This window comes from Paroedura picta, chromosome 7 (assembly GCF_049243985.1).
Source record: "Paroedura picta isolate Pp20150507F chromosome 7, Ppicta_v3.0, whole genome shotgun sequence".
Classification (NCBI taxonomy): Eukaryota; Metazoa; Chordata; class Lepidosauria; order Squamata; family Gekkonidae; genus Paroedura; species Paroedura picta.
In genome coordinates this window covers 88,395,691-88,402,299 of record NC_135375.1, presented here as the reverse complement: position 1 = coordinate 88,402,299, position 6,609 = coordinate 88,395,691, and positions in this window count along the sequence as shown.

Below are 6,609 nucleotides of genomic sequence, written 5' to 3'. Positions count from 1 at the left end.
TTCCGAGGTCGCTAAAATGAGTACCCAGCTAGCTGGGGGGGTAAACGGTAATGACTGGGGAAGGCACTGGCAAACCACCCCGTATTGAGTCTGCCATGAAAACGCTAGAGGGCGTCACCCCAAGGATCAGACATGACCCGGTGCTTTCACAGGGGATACCTTTACCTTTAAGAGCAGGCTAAAGCCAAATTGGTTGCTAATTGGGTGGACTTTTTCCACCAAGACTTCAAACCTAGTAAGCCCCACTGAGTTTAGTGGGACTTAGTTCTGAGTAAATACGCTTAGAGTTGCACTGATACAATGCACTCATGTGCAGACCTCTTCTAATCTCAGACCATTTACTTGTGTAAACAATACAGTGATAACAAAAGAACAATATAATGTGTTGGGTCTCAGACCAATGTAACAGAACCTTAACTATAACATAAGCCCCGAGGGTTGGACAAATCAGCAGTGTTTTCCATGGGAGGGGACGCTCAGGGGACACTGGGAAGTGATTGCTTCAGGTCGACCTCAACCAAATGCCTGTCGGGGAGTTCCCTTTTGCAGACCCTGCGGAACTGTTCAAGTTCCATCAGCGCTCTGATCTCTGGGAGCTCGTTCCACCAGTTGGGGACCCGGATGGAGAAAGCTGTGGCCCTGGTTGAGGTCAAGAGAACTTCCCTGGAGCCAGGGATCACCAGAAATTTGGAAGTGTTGGCACTGAGGAGTGTAGGCAGAAAGATGATCCCTCAGGTACACTAGGCCCAGACTGTGTATGGCCTTAAAGATGATTACCAGGACCTTAAGCCTGATCTGGAATTCAACTGGAAGCCAGTGCAGTTGTTGGATCGCCGGAATGTAGGCTCTCTATGGCGTTGCTGTGAGGACCCTGGCTGCTGCATTCTGGACTAGCTGTAGTTTCCGGATCAAGGTTAAGGGCAGGCCTGCATAGAGCAAGTTGCAGAAGTCCAGTCTAGAGGTGACAGTTGCGTGGATCACTGTGGCTAGCTGGTCCAGGGCCAAGTAGGGCGCTAGTAGTTTGGCTTGGCGAAGGTGGTAAAACATCAGCTGTGCTACTGTTGTGATCTAAGACTCCATTGAGAGGGAGGCATCGGGAATCAAACCTAGGTTCTTGGTGGAGTGGGCCACTGATAACTGCACTCAGTCCAGCTTGGGTAGGCGTGCTTCCTCACTTGGACCCTTCCTGCCCAGCCACAGGACCTCCGTTTTTGAAGGGTGGATCTTCAGACAACTCTGATTGAGCCACCTCGTCACTATTATTTATTTCATATACTTGTATGTTAATTTTCTCCACAGAGTGAGTGGTTCACGATAGTGTTCTCTCTTGCATTTTATCTTGTGAGGAAGGTTCAGCTAAAAGATAGAGATCTGTGTATGTATGATTGGCTTAGGTTCACCCAGCAAGCTTCCATGGCCAAATGGGAATTTTAATCCAGGTCTCCCACACAAGGTCAGCACTGGAGCTACTACATCATATTGGCTCCCAGTAGCTGACTGGCTCTGCTCACAAGGGAGCCGCAAGGGAGTGGAGGGATATAAATCTAATAATAATAATAATAATCTGTACACCGCCCGTGGCGCCGCGGGCGCCACGGACTAAATAAAACAGTAAGGGGTTCTGGGGCGGGATGTGTCCGGGATGAGGAAGGGTCCGGATTGGACCCTTCCTCATGACAGACAACCGGAGGGACCAAACGGCAGGCGCGAAGCGCCTGCCGATTGGTCCCTCCGATTCCCAGCCCCAGCAACTGCGAGCCGCGCTCAGCGCGGCTCGCAGTTGCTCCCGGCCTGACGTGGTGAGAGGCGCGAAGCGTCTCTCACCGCGTCAGGCCGGCCCCAAGGAAGCCCCCGCCGCAAACACAACACAAGACTCCAGCCGCCGAGAAGCTGCAGAAAAAAAAAAAACACCCCCGGAGGAGCCTTTCGCCGCTAGCGCGACGAGAGGCAGCAGAAAAAAAAAACCCTGTAGGAGCTCCAAGCCGCCGCGCCGACGAGAGGCAGCAGAAAAAAAAAAAACACCCCCGGAGGAGCCTTTCGCTAGCGCGACGAGAGGCAGCAGAAAAAAAAAACCCTGAAGGAGCCTTTCCCAGCTCCAAGCAGCAGAAAAAAAAAACCCTGTAGGAGCTCCAAGCCGCCGCGCCGACGAGAGCTAGCAGAAAAAAAAAACCCTGCAGGAGCCTTTCACAGCTCCAAGCAGCAGAAAACAAACCCCGGAAGGAGCCTTTCACAGATCCAAGCAGCAGAACAAAAAACCCTGTAGGAGCCTTTCGCAGATCCAAGCAGCAGAAAACAAAACCCTGAAGGAGCCTTTCCCAGCTCCAAGCAGCAGGAAAAAAAACCCCTGTAGGAGCTCCAAGCCGGCACGCCCACGAGAGCTAGCAGAAAAAAAAAACCCTGCAGGAGCCTTTCACAGATCCAAGCAGCAGAACAAAAAACCCCGGAAGGAGCCTTTCGCAGATCCAAGCAGCAGAAAACAAAACCCTGTAGGAGCCTTTCCCAGCTCCAAGCAGCAGAAAACAAAAAAACCCTGTCGGAGCCTTTCACAGCTCCACGCAGCAGAAAAAAAAACACCTCCTGGTGTCCCCTGGGTCCTAGCGCCCATTGCATTCCTGGTTGCAATGGGCTTTCTTGCTAGTAATAATAATAATAGTCTACACAAGAGCAGCATAGTGTCAGAACAAGATCTCAAAGCAAATGCAGTTGCTTCAGTGAAACCCCTTTTCTAAAACAGGAGCTATAAATAGATTTGCTGCTCTAGCATTAGGTTGTTCATGAAACTAAACTAGTTTTGTAGTTTACATATTTATTGACTCTCAAATCTTTTCTTTGGAGATATGATCATTATGCCAGAGTGGAGTTCGGTATATTTTAATAAATGTCTAAATGTGAGCCCTATCTCATTAGATCTCAGAAGCTGGTCAGTTTTTGGGTGAGAGACCACCAAGAAAGTCCAGGGTGGGAACACAGAGCCAGGAAATGGCAAACCATGTCTGTTAGTCCCTTTCCTTTAAAATTCTGCAGGGTTGCTGTAAGTCAGATGAGACTTGATGAGACTTTTTGCCATCAAATGTAAGATATTATCTGTTGCAGGAATACATACGTTTTTAAGTAATTCAAAAATGCGGGCAGTAGAAAGTAAATTAATTTTGATTTTTTGTTTTAACTTCTTAGCAGGTTTGAATCCCTCCCCTACCATAGAAACTTGCTGGGTGACTTTTAAAATTATCTCTCCCTCCCCCCCCCCCCCCGCAGGTTGGTTGTTGCAAGCATAAAACGGCAGGGAGGGAGGGGAGAACAATTTTGTAAGTTGCTTTGGGTCTCTACTGGAGTGGAAAGCCCGGTATAAATAAATATCAACAGGCTTGATTAGACAATAAAGTGAGCATTTGTTAGTTTGGTTTTTATTTTATCTCGTGTTACAATTATCTTACTCTAGCAGTTTAACAATACCATCTGAAGCAGAGTTACAGCTCTCCAAGTCTATTGAAGCCAGTGGACTTAGTTCTGCTCAGGATGAGTCACCTCTACATTGGTAGGGAAAGGGTGTGGTGGTGGAATTTGAATAACACTGAGCCTCTATATAACTCCCGCAGGCTTTGGGGAGAACTGCAAATATTCATTCAGCAAGAAAATCATCAGGATTAATTAGCTGCCCCAGATCACCTCAGTGAGTCTCAGGGCTGGGATTAGAATACTTGGCATCTCGGTTTAGTCTCATGCCGCCAAAGTGCCTGTCTCCAGAGCATAAAGGCAGCCGAAAAGTACAGAGGAGACCTGGTTGGTATCCACCATGAATAATTGGTTTGACTCTTATTTGTTACAACTAGTATAATGTACAAAAGATACCACCACCACACACACAAAAAAATGTCTTGTGGAACAGCTTGAAAGTTAAGGTCAAGGCTCTTTCAAGTTGTTGAGACTAATCCAAAGAAAACACTGCAAGGTTTCTATTGAGTAGGGTGGCATGTTGTTCAGATTAGGAGACAAAGTTAATTTGTTTATATGGTGGGAGTGATAGAACAATCTTCCTTGTGAAATGTGGGAGGGAGAATCTGTCTGGCGAACAAGCAGTATTTCAGCTGAAATTTCAAAGGAGACTAAGCAACCGTAGATGCTTGAAGGGGGAGGGGAATCTAATGCTCTTTCCTGACTGCAGAAATTGGGTCAAAGGACAAGAGGCCTCTGCAATTAAAAGCAACCATGAGGCAAGATTTCCCTGAGGGTCCTAGCCAGGATATATACATAAAAAGATCTGATGTAAACATGGAGAGCACATGTGTTAGAGTCTGATGAAGTTCTCGACTTGCATCTGGGGTTGAATTCCTGCCTAGCCATGTCACTCATAAAGTGATCTTGGACTCATTGATAACTTTGAGTCTAAGCTACTCTGCAGGGCTATTGTGCAGACACTGGGATAGCAGAAGCCCCCACGCATATAGAATATAGTAGAAATAAAACATAAAACACAGATATCTAACAAGTTTCAAGTTAAGATTTTATAGTGAATGGCCATGTATGCCACTTGAACCTGCCTTTTACAGAATCGTTCATCTATCAGGGTCGGCATTGTTTACTTGGATGGGTTGCCAACAGGCGTAAGGAAAAAATGTCCTGTCACATTAATGTGTAGAAACGGGAAACTCAAGCTTTTCATGGCATGGAACTAAATAACATCGGATTAAGGCTCTATTAAAGGGACAGGACATTTCCCCCAGGAATTTGGCAACCCTAGAGACGCAAACCAACAACAGCTCTTGATTGGACTGTTCTGTATGAGAAGCAGATGTGCATCGCCAATAAATGGCAATGTCCTCCTAATATCCAGTCCACATATCCTGGACAGAAGCCAGCCTTTACTGTGGGGTAACACCTGACTTAGCATTCATCTCTCTTTCTAAAATTGAAGGATCTAGACTGAAGTATGTAGACCAAGGTTTAAATTGCACCAAACATACAAGGACAAAGAATGCTCTCCCTTTGACAATATGAAAGACAATCATTATTTCGTCAAAAAAGTTTATCTGAATAGGGTCCCCAAGGCAGTGAACATCAAAACATTAACACATCTCAATGCTAAAACAGCAGTTTTACACACACACACTTCAATAAAAAACATAAACAGACCAATAAATAGACCAACACACAAAGAGAGGAAGGCCAGTAACAGTTACTGGGGGTATACCAAACAAGAAGAAGAACAGTTGGCTTTTATACCCCTCTTTTCACTGCCTTTCTTAAATCTGTTTACAAGTGCCTTCTCTTGCTCTCCCAACAACAGATACCCTGTGAGGTAAGTGAGGCCAGGACAGTTCTTACAGGACTGCTCTGTGAGAACAGCACTATCAGGGCTGTGATGAGCCCAAGGTTGGCTGCATGAGGAGAAGCGGGGAATCAAACCTGGCTTGCCAGATTAGAAGCTGCCACTCTTAACCACTACACCACACTGGCATCAAAATTAAGTTTTCACCTGCTGGTGAACGACAATGATAGAGAGGGAGGGAGTTCCAAATCTTGACACCACAAATTTAGAAGAACCTTTCTTGGGTGACCCCCCTGTAGCCTTAGATGGCAGGGGCACCTGAAGCAGCACCTCCAAAGAGGCCTGGATTATATGGGTAGGTCTTTATGGGAGACAATGATCCTTATGGTAGGCTGGTCACAAGCCCTATATTGCTTGATATACTTATTGCATTCATTGGCTGGCTCATTGGAAGATAAAGGCTGTATGGTACAGACTAAGGGATGAGAGCCCTTTGGCTCTTGCCCCTCAGCTCATTCCATCTAAACATCCGGAAGAAGTTCCTGACAGTTAGAGGGGTTTCTCAGTGGAACAGGCTTCCTCGGGAGGTGGCGGGTTCTCAATCTTTGGAAATTTTTAAACAGAGGCTAGATAGCCATCTGACAGAGAAGCTGATTCTGTGATGGCAAAGGGGTGGCAGGTTACAGTAGATGAGCAATTGGGCCGTGAGTGTCCTGCATAGTGCAGGGGGTTGGACCAGATGACCCATGAGGTGCCTTCCAACTCTATTATTCTATGATTCTATGACTCTGCCCATATCCAGGGTTTACAGGCAAGGATACCAATTCTAGGTTAGAAAATTCCTTGAGATGTTGAAGTGAAGCCTGGGGAAGATGGGGTTTGGGGAGGGAGCTCAACAGGGTTTAATGCCATAGATCAGGGGTGGCACCACTGTGGCTCTGCAGATGTCCATGGACTACAATTACTAAGAGCCCCATAGTAACTGTTGTCCATGGACATCTGCAGAGCCACAGTTTGGCCACTGTTGCCATCAATCAAGATGGGCAGCTGTGTTTGTCTGCAGCAGTGAAAAAGAGCAAGCGTATATGAGCTTTTGTGAGCTCATATCATAGAATCCTAGAGCCAGAAGGGCCATACAGGCCATCTAGTCCAACCCCCTGCTCATTGTAGGATCAGCCTAAAGTATCCAGGATAAGTACCTGTCCAGCCAATGCTTCATCTATCTGAAGATGTGAGCAGTGACTAGTGAAACCTCATACCTCTGGATACTTGCACTTTTCTAAAGCCACAGAGTCCATACTCCAAAGCAACTATTTTCTTCAGGGAGCTGATCTCTGCAGCCA